The sequence below is a fragment of the Scyliorhinus canicula genome, chromosome 14, assembly GCF_902713615.1.
Source record: "Scyliorhinus canicula chromosome 14, sScyCan1.1, whole genome shotgun sequence".
Classification (NCBI taxonomy): domain Eukaryota; kingdom Metazoa; phylum Chordata; class Chondrichthyes; order Carcharhiniformes; family Scyliorhinidae; genus Scyliorhinus; species Scyliorhinus canicula.
In genome coordinates, this window is record NC_052159.1 from 62,412,236 (window position 1) to 62,425,848 (window position 13,613).

The 13,613-nt window shown below is 46.0% G+C and overlaps 1 protein-coding gene across 7 annotated transcripts in view; it reads right to left on the bottom strand.

Moving 5' to 3' along the window:
- LOC119977194 (glutamate receptor 4) overlaps positions 1-13,613 on the bottom strand; it is a 390,429-nt gene that overhangs the window by 240,676 nt on the left and 136,140 nt on the right. The gene's annotated exons all lie outside the window — the stretch shown is intronic.

Consider the following 13,613-nt stretch of genomic DNA (forward strand, 5'->3'; position numbering starts at 1 on the left):
CATCATGTTGCATGGTGCGGCCGCTGCAGGCCGACGCCGTGCGCATGGGCATCCATGGAGCCGGCAATTCTTCAGCTACATCCACAGCTAGAGCCAGGTGCACTAGCCCCCCCCACCGGACGGGAAATCACTGGCCGTTTTGTGCCGTTTTGCCAGTTGTAAAATGCCACCGTTCCCATGCCGGTGTCAGCATTTGGTCTCAGAAGCAGAGAATCCAACCCACTGTTTTCACCACAGGAGACAACAATGATGTTGACTGTAATTATTCCACTGTTCCCATACATAGAAATGTTGGTCCCAAAATCTCTTAGGGGTTCCGTCCGTCTACAGCTGTAACTTCATTGGAAACCGAGGGTAACTCAGGGAAACATGTGCTGGATCTCCTCTGTTTCCTGACATTTCCTGGTTGTCATGTAAGTGTAGAACCTTTGACAAGATAAATGATGGCAAAGGGGTGGAGGAATGGGCAGGAGCTGCTTATACCAGATGTTTGCACTTGTTGGGCCAGTGTGGCCAGGGTGGACCCAGTGCTCACTCATTGGAGACCAATATGCTGAGTGAGGTAAAGGTATCACGGACACCACAGGAGCAGATGTGGGCTTAACTGGTGGGGTCCCACCCCAAAGAAAGTAAAGAATTTAATCAAAACCTGAGGATGTACCAACTACACTGAGGGTACGTCTCTAGAGTCAGGTGAGGAGTGAAGGCATCAGAATGTTTGTACCATCCTGCACCATACTAATTCGATTAAATTCTAAATTCCCTGAGGTCATACTAAATTCCCAAGGAATTTTGGCCTGTTGTCTTGTTTACAACAGCAAGCTTCTGATTGATAAGCCAGGATTTTAAGGCCTAATCACAATTTATCTACCTTCTCCCCCCACACCACTGGTGGATGCAGTGGGAAATTTAAATTACCATTTACTTTGGCAGGACCAAAATATCGTCGTTGTATTACTTGGTTAAAGTAATATCTGTTGTTACTGGTTGCAGATGATCTTGAAGAATACACGAGTCTTCGATGTAAAGTAAACTAATTTATTAAGTAATGATAAAACTAACAAATGAGTTTGACACTCTACTGAACTGAGATATAACTATAAACTGCATCCTGAACTACATGTGGTGTCTAGGCTGTGATCTATCTATACTATACTACTGTTGTCTAGCTACTCCTGTGTGGAAAGAGACCAAGATCCTTTGCGTGCTGATATTCACACTGGATCTTGAGCTTTATACTTCTGGTTAGTGGGAGGAGCCATGGGTGGAGCCCAGTACTAACTCCTCATCTCCCCCTATGGGCAGAGCCGCGCAACGGCATGTATACAGAGCCCACAAGGACACAATACATGTAATACAACACAGTGTGAATTACTAGGTTTATAATTCACCATATTCACCCCCTGTAAAAAAATCAAGCCCAGTGGGAGTGATGGGTCTACAAATTGAGCCGGTCCGGTGGCCGAGTCGTCCTTTGGGATCAGCGGAGCACCGGGGTTGCAGCCTCTTCAGGTGGCTGGGTGGGGGCAGTCGACAAGTGTACGATAGTGGACTCCGGGGGTAATTCAGACCGAGCTTCATACACGACTGGTTTGACGGGCGGTGGGGAGCACCGGAAACTTATAGGCGCGGGGGCGCGGAACACGGGCAGTGAACCTGTAGGTGCGGGGGCGCAGGGCGCGGAGGGTTGGGTGGGGTGTAGTGTGAGGGGTACCTCGCCGGTAGTGGTGGTGGAGTTGGATCCTGCAGGCGCCAGGTCCCGGAGGGAAACAGTGTCCTGACGGCCGTCAGGGTATTCGATGAAAGCGTATTGGGGGTTCGAGTGGAGTAGGAGCACTCTTTCTATGAGTGGATCAGTTTTGTGTGCCCGGACGTGCTTCCGGAGGAGAACCGGGCCCGGTGTCTTCAACCATGCTGGGAGCGAAACTCCCGTGGTAGTGCCCCTAGAAAAAGCAAATAGCCGTTCGTGAGGGGTCTGGTTGGTGGCGGTGCATAGGAGGGACCTAATAGCATGGAGCGCGTCGGGGAGGACCTCCTGCCAATGGGAGGTCGGGAGATTCCTGGACCGGAGGGTCAGTAGGACGGTCTTCCAGACCGTCGCGTTCTCCCTCTCCACCTGCCCGTTCTCCCTGGGGTTGTAGCTGGTAGTCCTGCTCGAGGCGATGCCCTTGTCGAGCAGGTACTGACGCAGCTCGTCGCTCATAAAGGACAAACCCCTATCGCTGTGTACATAGCCGGGGAACCCGAACAGAGTTAAGATACTGTGCAGGGCTCTGATGACTGTGTGGGAGGTCATATTTGGGCACGCGATAGCAAAGGGGATGCAGGAGAACTCGTCGATGACGTTCAGGAAGTACACATTTCGATTGGTCGAGGGGAGTGGCCCTTTGAAATCGATGCTCAGGCGTTCAAAGGGCCGGGATGCCTTTACCAGGTGGGCCTTTTCTGGTCTATAGAAGTGCGGTTTGCACTCCGCGCAGATCGGGAAATCCTGCTCGGTGGAGAAAGGCAGATTTCGGGCTTTGATGTAGTGGGCGAGCAGGGTGACCCCCGGGTGGCAGAGGTCATTGTGGAGAGCTTTCAGGTGGTTATCTTGCGCGCTGGCGCACGTGCCATGGGACTGGGTATCTGGGGGCTCGTTGAACTTCCCTGGTCGATACATAATATCGTACTTGTAGGTGGAGAGTTCGATCCTCTACCGCAGGATTTTATCATTTTTAATTTTGCCCCTTTGCGAGTTGTCGAACATGAAGGCAACCGATCTTTGGTCGGTGATGAGAGTGAACCTCCTACCTGCGATGTAGTGCCTCCAGTGTCGTATAGCTTCTACAATGGCTTGTGCTTCCTTTTCGACCGAGGAGTGTCAAAGTTCTGAAGCGGAGAGGGTTCGGGAGAAAAATGCGACTGGTCTCCCTGCCTGATTTAGAGTGGCTGCAAGGACAACCTCTGAGGTGTCGCTCTCAACCTGGAAAGGGACGATTCATCCACCGCCCGCATGGCAGCCTTGGCGATGTCCTCCTTGATACGAGTGAAGGCCTGGCGAGCCTCATCTGATAGAGGAAAGAGTGTGGCCTTAAATAGTGGGCGGGCCTTGTCCGCATACTGAGGGACCCACTGGGCATAATACGAGAAGAATCCCAGGCACCTCTTGAGGGCTCTGCGACAATAAGGGAGAGGGAGTTGTAAGAGGGGGCGCATACGGTCCGGGTCGGGGCCCAGGACTCCGTTTTCCACGACATAGCCTGGTCGTGCGGAAAACGCATTTCTCCGTATACGTGAGGTTAAGTTTCTGGGCAGTTTGGAGAAATCGATGGAGGTTAGCGTCGTGGTCCTGCTGATCATGGCCGCAGATGGTGACGTTATCCAAGTACGGAAACGTGGCCCGCAGCCCGTACTGGTCCACCATTCGGTCCATTGCTCGTTGGAACACCGAGACCCCATTCGTGACGGAAGGGGGTACGCATTGAGGAGCGTGAACCGATTAATGGTTTGGCTGTAGTCCACTACCATTTGGAATTTTACCGGGTCTTGACAACCACCACCTGAGCTCTCCAGGGGCTGTTACTGGCCTCTATGACCCCCTCACGTAGGAGCCTATAGACCTCGGTTCTGATAAACACCCTGTCCTGCAGGCTATACCCCTGCTGCGAGTGGCTACGGGTTTGCAGTTCGGAGTGAGGTTAGCAAAGAGTGGAGGGGGGTCGATTTTTAGCGTCGCTAGACTGCAGATAGTGAGTGGGGGTAGGGGCCCGCCAACGCTGAGTGTGAGGCTTTTGAGGTTACACTGGAAGTCGAGTCCCAGTACGAGTGGGGCGTAGAGTTCGGGGAGTGCGTACAGCTGGAAGTTCGAGTAGCTTGCGTCCTGAATCGTTAGGGTCGCGACGGTGCGCCCTTGGAGGTGAACGGAGTGTGGGCCCGAAGCGAGGGAGATAGTTTGCCGTGCGGGGAAAATAGGGAGCGAACAGCGTCTTACCAGATCTGGGTGTACGAAGCTCTCAGTGCTCCCGGAGTCGAAGAGGCACGGTGTACTGTACCCATTGATTTTAACGGTCATCGTAGAGTTGCGGAGGTGTTTCAGACGTGACTGGTCCAACGTGACTGCGCTGAGTTGCGGGTAGTCAGCGGCTCGATCAGCTGCGCTGGAGTGGCCCCATGATGACTGTCCTCTGAGGTCGTCGTCGTCGAGATGTGTTTCAGATGTTGAAGAGGATGGTGCCCAAGATGGCCGCCCCCGTGGATCGCACGTGGCGGGCGGCGAGGAAGATGGCGTCCAAGATGGTGGCCCCCATGAGTCGCACGTGGCCGGCCGCGTGGGGGAGGACTGCCAAGATGGCGGCCTCCATGAGTCGCACATGTCAGGTGGGGCGGTGTTGGCATACAGGCTGCAGCATTACGGGGCCTGCGGGCCTGTGAGTTTGGGAAGCGAGTGCTCTGGGCTGCAGGAGAGTTTGGAGTAGGAGTTTTCTTCGCTAGGCAGACCCGGGCAGAGTGTTCTTTGCAACCGCAGCTACTGCAGGTCGCGTTGCGGGCCGGGCAGTTCTGCCGTGGGTGTTGGGGCTGCTCACAAAAATGGCACGCTGGAGCTGCGTAGTGGGTGGGTGGCCGCGTGGTGCAGGCCTGGGGCAATCGCTGGTCGGGGGCCCATGATGGGGTCGCTTGGTCCGCGGGGAACGAGGTGAGGCTGCGGAACGAGACCTCCATGGTTGTAGCTAACTCTACAGTGTCCTCCAAGTTCTGGGCCCATTTCTCAAGCAACCGCTGGCGCACATAGTTGGACCTGAGCCCTGCCACGTATACATCTCAGACAGCGAGCTCCATATGCTGGGCGGCTGATACAGCTTGATAATTGCAGTCCCGATCTAAGGCTGTTAAATCGTGCAGGAAGTCGTCCAGCGACTCCGCAGGGCGCTGGCGGCGTGTCGTAAAATGTGGCGCGCGTAGACCTCGTTGATGGGCCTCACATACATTCGATCGAGCATGGCCAGGGCCTCCGTATATGAGGTAGTACTGTTAAGTTGAATAGAGATACGGAGGCTCACCCTTGCATGCAGTAGGCTGAGTTTCTGCTCCTCCGTAGTTTCTGAAGTGCTTGATTCAGCCAGGTAGGCCTTGAAATATCTGAGCCAGTGTAGAAAGATTTATTTCGCCTCTGCAGCCTGCGGGTCGAGTTCTAGTCGGTCAGGTTTGAGGGGTGATTCCATAGTAGTTTTCTTCAAGTTTCCTAAGACTATTAAATTGATGAGACCATCAATTCACAAGACACGTGATTGGAAGTGAACAGTGGTTTTAATAGTCTTACAACTGAGCCTGCCTGCGACGAGCTGAACTGGCGGCAGGCTCATGACTGCAGAGCTTTATACTTCCGGTTAGTGGGAGGAGCCATGGGCATTGCCATGGGCGGAGCCAAGGATGGAGCCCAGTACAAACTCCTCATCTCCCCCTATGGGCAGAGCCGCACAACGGCTCGTATACAGAGCCCGCAAGGACACAATACATGTAATACAACTGAATTACTAGGTTTATAATTCACCACACATATCATTAAATCACCTCCTTTTTTTTACATTTCTTGCTTGGTAACAAAGAAAAATGGACAGTAATATTAGAGATAAATATGTGTGACTTTGTACAGAGCAAAATGAGTAACGATTACATAAATTTACTGTGAAGTATTTACACATCGCGACTGTCCTTAGTCTTCATTCGTGGTGTTGAAGTACCAACAAGTCGACATCAGGTATTCGAATGGTTGAATCACTCATGTTGTCTGACCTGGTCTTTTTTGTGTGCTTGTGGTATCGATTCTGTATGTTGTCTGCCTTAAAAACTGTGTTGTGCCTTTATTTTGGAGCAAATATAAATTTGTCAAATTCATTGGCATGACATTTGTTTGCTGTCAACAATGTCCATGTTATGTTTGTACTCTTGCCATTGTTTTGGATTGTTCTGCAACATTGTTCTGTAGTGGTAGAGTTGTACCATGTTGTACAGGTTGTTTTTTTGTTGTTGTCTTTGTTGTTGTTGTTTTTGTTGTTGTTTCTGTTGTCGTTTTCATTGTAGTTGTTTTTGCTGTTGCAGTTGTCGTGCTCAATGACTGTTCCTGGCGGATATTTTGAGTCATTCTCAAACTTTTCAGTATCAGTGTCCTTTGTGGTACCTGATGTCTCATTGAGCTTTACGGTTTGAGGTTTGTGAGAATGATCTGATGTTGCATTGATCTTGGTGACATCAGTCATTTCTGGTCGATCTGATTCATTTAGAATCCTTGGTGCTCCTCTTCTGGAGTCACTTCTGGTTGATTAGCTTCATCTTTGATCTCTTGGTGCTCCTCTTATGGAGTCAACGTCATCAAGATTTCAGTTTCTTGTAGGTTGTCAAGAGTAGAACATAGAACATAGACCAGTACAGCACAGAACAGGCCCTTCAGCCCTCGATGTTGTGCCGAGCAATGATCACCCTACTCAAACCCACGTATCCACCCTATACCCGGAACCCAACAACCCCCCCCCAACCTTACTTTTTTTTTTAGGACACTACGGGCAATTTAGCATGGCCAATCCACCTAACCCGCACATCTTTGGACTGTGGGAGGAAACCGGAGCACCCGGAGGAAACCCACGCACACACGGGGAGGACGTGCAGACTCCGCACAGACAGTGACCCAGCCGGGAACCGAACCTGGGACCCTGGAGCTGTGAAGCATTTATGCTAACCACCATGCTACCGTGCTGCCCCACGTAGTAGATGAGATTTTAATTGATGTGGTCTCACTGACACTGAACGGGGCTGGTTTAGCACAGTGGACTAAACAGCTGGCTTGCAATGCAGAACAAGGCTAGCAGCATGGGTTCAATACCCATACTGGCCTCCCCGAACAGGCGCCGGAATGTGGTGCCTAGGGGCTTTTCACAGTAACTTCATTGAAGCATTCATTGTGACAATAGGTTATTATTATTATTATTATTAACTCATGAGCAGTTTTACTTTGATTGTTGAGTGCTTCTGTATAGTCAGGCTGAGATCTGTTGGTCTCGCTGTGATCTTGCACATTTTGTATGCTGATTGTGATCTCATTGTCACTATTCTCACATACAGTGGGTAGACTTTCATTGTCTTCTAGCGATTTGAATGTTAAGTCCTGTTCTCTCAGTATTTTTTTTCTGAGGCGCTCATCATTTATACCAAACACAATTTGGTCCCGAATCTTAGAATCATGCAGTATAAAAAAAATTGCAGGATAGTGCTTGCAGCTTAAGGTCTGTTACAAAGCTGTTAAAGGATTCCTCTTTCCCTTGCAATCTTTTTGTAAAGATGTAGCACTCAAATGTTTCATTTGACTGTACTTTACAGTGGCTATCAAATTTTTTAAGGATTGTTTTATACTTTATCTTGTCTTGACCGTCTGTGTAGTTAAATGAAGTTGTACATCTCTGTAGCGTGTTGACCAGCCATAATTAGTAACAGTACTATTTTACAAGCATCTGTCGCATTTGTTAAACAGACGCTTCTAAATACAGTTGAAATTGTTGTCTAAACAAACGCTAGTTAACATTGAGGTTATCCATGATCCGGAGCTGTTGAGGAGCTTGTGTTCTGTCCATCCAGCCGGGAATCATTGAAGGTTTTTTTCCGATAGCGATGAATCTGTTGTCGAATAGCTATCTAATTTTCTGTCTAAACTTTCTAACTTTTACTAGGTAGATTGAGTAGTCACTCTTGGTGCCATGTTGTATTATTTGATAAAGTAATATCTGTCGTTACTGGTTGCAGATGATCTTGAAGAATGCACGAGTCTTCGATGTAAAGTAAACTAATTTATTAAGTAACGATAAAAATAATAAATGAGTTTGACACTATACTGAACTTACTCTAGAAATAAAATAATGATCTGTAACTGCATAAACTGTATCTGAACTACACGTGGTGTCCAGGCTGTGATCTATCTATACTATACTACTGCTGTCTAGCTACTCCTGTGTGGAAAGAGACCAAGATCCTTTGCGAGCTGATATTTATACTGGATCTTGTAATGCCCTCTAGTGGTAGTGCCACAGCTAAGTGTTATGATTAAACCTTTAGTTACATGTCTGTCTGCATGTCATTAGAATCGCGATGTGTGGGAGAGGCCACAAAATCCTGGCCATAAAATTGTCTGCAAGTTGCAAAGCATTGATACGCTGCTGAGAAGAACTCAGAGCTGGATTTTACTTAAGAGGTGGGATGGCTGGTAACATGGCAAAGGAAGGCAGCCATTGGCATATCAGTTATCTTGGCCTTGCCCTGCTATATTGTCAGTGGCAGGAAAAGTGGCAGAGAGCTTACCTGCCTGGAGCCCAATTGAGCCACTTCAGTGGCCATTTAATGATCTTTTCTTGCCACTTCTGGAATTTTACTGTTAGTATCGGACGCTTGCCAGATATACCCAGGCATCCTTCGGGTGGCCTCTGGGGAAGGACCCTTCTTCTTGAACAGTCTTTAGCTCATGGAGGGCCCCCTAGTGGTAATGGGTCACCCCCCGTGTCCCCAGACGCAACAGCGCCACATGACTGCACTTAACTTACTTTGAGAGGGCCATCCATCTGCGACCTCTTCCTCCAGGTGCAGTCCCAGCAGTGGCCACTGCTAGCCATGGCGCTGGTGAGGCTGATACTCCTGGCTCTCTGATTAGCCAGCAGTTCGCCATGGGCATTCAGCTATGCTTCATAGGGATGACAGCCACTTAACTGGTTGCTGCTAAAAAGTTGCGGCCCCAGGTGCCACTCACAACTTCCCCACCACCACCATAAAACCCAATCCAACAATTCTGAATGCTAAAGAAAATAGTAAGTGTATTTCCAATAACTAACAAATCTTGTTCAATTGTTCTCTAGCTTTCTAAAACTGTGGAAGAGTGAGAAATGTAAGAAAATGAAGCGGGAGGATACACAGGTAAAACCCTCTGTAATGAGTCACAGTTGGATTTGTGGGTAGAATGAATAAGTGGGCTTCAAACTTAAATGAAGTTGGATCAGAGCACAGCAGCATGTGACCTTCATTGAACAGAAAGATTGGATAACTGTGTAATAAGTACTCTGTGCAAGAGGAAGATCAGAGCCACACTGTCACTGGGGACATTCACGATTTCATGTATTATGAATTTCTGATCTGTAAGTAATGTAATGAAATCTATTTCTGAATTTGATTCATCTTAATCTGACTCTCAATCTCAATGACTTCTATCGTCCCAGTAGAATTTTTAGCCTCTGCAGTACCTTCTGGCTTCTTTTCAATGAATGCGTTACGCTGGTTTCTATCAGACCTAATATTCGAATAATTACTTTGCAATAAGTGTCTGCTAGTCTGTAGGTCTCTCTCATGTCTCTCTCATGACATGCAGTACACGCAGAGTGCTGTAAACTAGCTGATACTACACAGGAATATACATAGAACTCGTGTGTTGATCTCTACAGACCAAAGAGAGATGGACTGAAAGGATTCAAGGCCTAAATTTAGTTAATCACCATAAGCTTTGTCTATGCTGCCTGCAAATACAATAACTGCACCTATGAAAACTCTTCTTTTAAACAATACAGGTAAATCCTATGATGCATCTGGATGCCACACTGACTCAACAAAGGTGGTGCTGTCTGTTTTTTTCTTGATTTTAGTATGTTGCTAATATGCCTCCACCACGTGGATACAGTCAAAACAGAAAATGCTGCAAGTATTCAGCAGGTCAGGCTGCATTAATGGAGAGAGAAACAGTTAACACTTGAGTTCTGATGAAAGGCCACATTACCGTTGTTTCTTTTACCACATGTGTGAGTATTTTCAACATTTTCACAAATGAGCAATAATGCTGTGATGGATGAACACCTGAAATGGTTTTCTAGAAGGGGTGGCATGGTGGCACAGTGGCAGCACTGCTGCTTCACAACACCAAGGACCCGGGTTCCATTCCCGCCTTGGATTACTGTCTGTGTGGAATTTGTACTTTCTCACTATGCGTGCTCCGGTTTCCTCTCACGGTCCAAAGATGTGCAGGTTAAGTGGATTGGCCACGCTAACTTGCTCCTTATCTTCTGAAGATATGTGCGGTTACGGGGATAAGGGAGTGAGCCCTGGTAGGGTGCTGTTTCGGAGGGTCGGTGCAGACTCAATGCGCAAGGTGGTCTCCTTCTGCATTATAGTGATTGTATGATTCTAAGTGTTTGCTGAGGAGCCAACTACGGAGTGGGCTATTTTAGATGTAATATTGTCTTAATGAGAAAGAGCTAATTAATAATCTTGTTGTAAAGGAGCCTTTAGGGAAGAGTGACCATTAAATATTGAATTTCACATTAACTTTGTCGTTCAAACCAAAACCAGGGTCTTAAGAAACTATAACAATATGAGGGGAAAGTTGGCTGAGGTAGATTGGGAAACTGCATTAAAAGGTGTGGCAATAAACAGGCACTTAACATTTAACGAATTAATACATGGTTTGCAACACGTATACAGTCCTTTAATGTACAAAAACCCAACAGGAAAAATGATCCAACTGTTGCTAATAAGAGACGTTAAAGATTGTATTCAATCAAAGAAAGAGGATTATAAAGTTTCCAAAAAGGTATTAAGCCTGAAGATTGTTTTTTTTTTAGAATTCAGTCAAGGAAGACCAAGAAACTGATAAAGAGAAAATAATATGAGAATAAAAACTAGCAAGAAACATAAAAACAGATTTTAAAAACCTCTAGAGGTATGTAATTCCCTGGACCTGATGATCTACATCCCAGAATGTTGAATGAGGTGACTGTAAACATAATGGGAGCATTGGTGGCCATCTTTCAAAATTGCATTGATTCTGGAACAGTTCCTGCACATTGGGAGGCAGCAAATGTAACCCCACTATTTAAGAAAGAAGGAAGAGAAAATGCATAACTACAGACCTGATAGCTTGACAATAGTACTAGCTTGAAACTATTATAAAAGATGTTAGAACTAAAGACTTTGAAAACAATGGTAGGATTGGGCAGACTCAACAAGGACTTGGGGAAGGAAAATCATTTTTGATAATCCTGTTTGAGATTTTTGAGGCTGTAACTAGCAGCATAAATAATGGGGCCTGGCAAAGGGGGGGGGGGGGGGGGGGGGGGGGGAGAAACAGTTTTCCATGTATTTGGATTTTCAGAAGGTTTTTGATAAGGTCCCATTTAGCGTTTGTAAGCAAAATTAGAGGGTATGTGTTTGGGGATCATATACTGACCTGGATTGAGAATTGGTTGATGAACAGAAAACAAAGAGTGAGAATAAACAAATCATTCTCAGGTGGCAGGCTGTACCTAGTGGGGTATGGCAAGGATCAGTGCTTGGGCCCCAGATAGTCATAATTTATACCCATGAGTTGGATGCAGAGATTAAATGTAATATCATGGCTGGTTTAACACAGTGGGCTAAACAGCTGGCTTGTAATGCAGAACCAGGCAGCAGCATGGTTCAATTCCTGTACCGGCCTCCCCAAACAGGCGCCGGAATGTGGCGACTACGGGCTTTTCACAGTAACTTCATTGAAGCCTACTTGTGACAATAAGCTACTATTATTATTATTATTACACAACACTAAGTGAGATTGTGAGTTTTGATGAGGATGCAAAGAAGTGTCAAGAGGATTTGGACAGGCTAAGTGAGTGGGCAAGAACACTGCAGATGGAATATAATATGAAAAAACGTAAAGTTATTCATGCTGGTAGAAAAAACTGAAATTAAGAGTATTTCTTAAATTATGAGAGATTGAGATGATGTCCAAAGGGATCTGCTTTTCATGATAGTTTTTGGGAGCAGTAGGTAGTTGAACCAACTAAGGATAAAGCTACCTCAGATCTAGTATTGTGTAATGAAGCAGGATCAATTAGTAATAGTAAATGTTTCTCGGCTTTTGTCAATGGTGACATACATAGGCCATTTCCATTATGAGTTGAGAAATATATGGAAAACAAAATGCACACATGAACTACGTCTGTGCCCCGGTCCAACTCCCCAGACTCAATTCCACTACACTTGTTCTTGCCTCCCCATGTTGAATACTGCAAGAGATGGACTGGTATAGACAATATATTATGCTACAGTACAGCACATATTTATTTATTTATCACTTGTCCCTATTTATCAATTAAAATTAAATGCTGGAGGTAATTTTCAACTTGCATCTAAATTAGCAAAAGTGGTTTCCAAGTTGAGTTGACTAATAGTTGGTGCATTGTCCCATTTTTTGTTTCATTGAAGTTAAATGTAACATTACTTTTGTTGTCTTCATGCCGCAGATAAGTGGGGTAAGCTGGAGTGTTAGCATTTAACTTATCACAAAATTTCTACCTAATAGCTCGAAGTTATAGAATTCATTATTTTAGGATAAAGATCTATACGTTTTCACTATTTGAAAAATCTCTTCGTGTTGTGCCCTCAGCTCAGTCAGTGGCGCTTGCGCTCTGACTGGTGCATTGTCAGCATTTCAGATAAGATGCTAAATCTAGGCTTTGCTGTCTGCTCAGGTGGATGTTAAGGATCCTATGCAATATTCAAGTAAGATCAGGGAATCCCTCTGATGCCCTGGCCAATAAGCAGCACAACTGACAAACTGATTATTTGACAATTTATTTATTTGTTGTTAAGAGGCACCTTGCTGTGTGAAAATTGGATATGACAAAATAAATTAACTTAATATTTCCTCTGGGTGCTCCGGTTTCCTCCCACAGTCCAAAGATGTGCAAGTTAGGTGGATTGGACATGATAAATTGCCCTTAGTGTCCAAAATTGACCTTAGTATTGGGTGGGGTTACTGGGTTGTGGAGATAGGGTGGAGGTGTTGACCTTGGGTGGGGTGCTCTTTCCAGGAGCCAGTGCAGGCTCGATGGGCCGAATGGCCTCCTTCTGCACTGTAAATTCTATGATCTGTCTATGATTAGGTTATTGGCTGCAAAGCACTTTAAGATGGCCTGAGGACCTGATATGTTGCCATTCAAAGACAAGTTTTTATTCTCTTTTATTAATTGGGATTTAATTTTAATTGATTATGGATGATTAAAAATCTGAAGTCGGCTGAGTGAAATTTGGTGAATGATTATTTTTTGGACTGAAAAAAGATACAGAGAGAAGTTCCCCAGGGGTTGGTTCCATGGATAGATTGGAGAAGCTGGGGTTATTCTCCTTAAAGGAAGTTCGGAGGAGATTTGGTAGAGGTATTCAAAATCATGAGGGATCTGGACAGAGCAGATAGAGAGAAACTATTCCCATTGGTGGATGGATCAAGAATCAGTGGACACAGATTTAATGTGAACGGCAAAAAGAACCAAAGGCGACAGGAAGACAGACTTTGTTTACACAGTGGATAGGATCTGGAGAGCTCTGCAAGAGAGTGTGGTGGAGGCAGATTCAATCACAGCTTTCAAAAGGGAATTGGATCATTAACTGAAGAGGAAAGAATTTGCAAAACAATGGGGAAATGGCTGGGGAAGTGAGACTAGCTGAGTTACTCTTGCTGAGAATTAACACATCATGAAGAATCGAATGGCCACTTTCTATCTGTAATCATCCTATGATACAACAATTTTCAATATATTCTACCCAGCACCATCAAAACATTAATTAAGCAGTTGAAC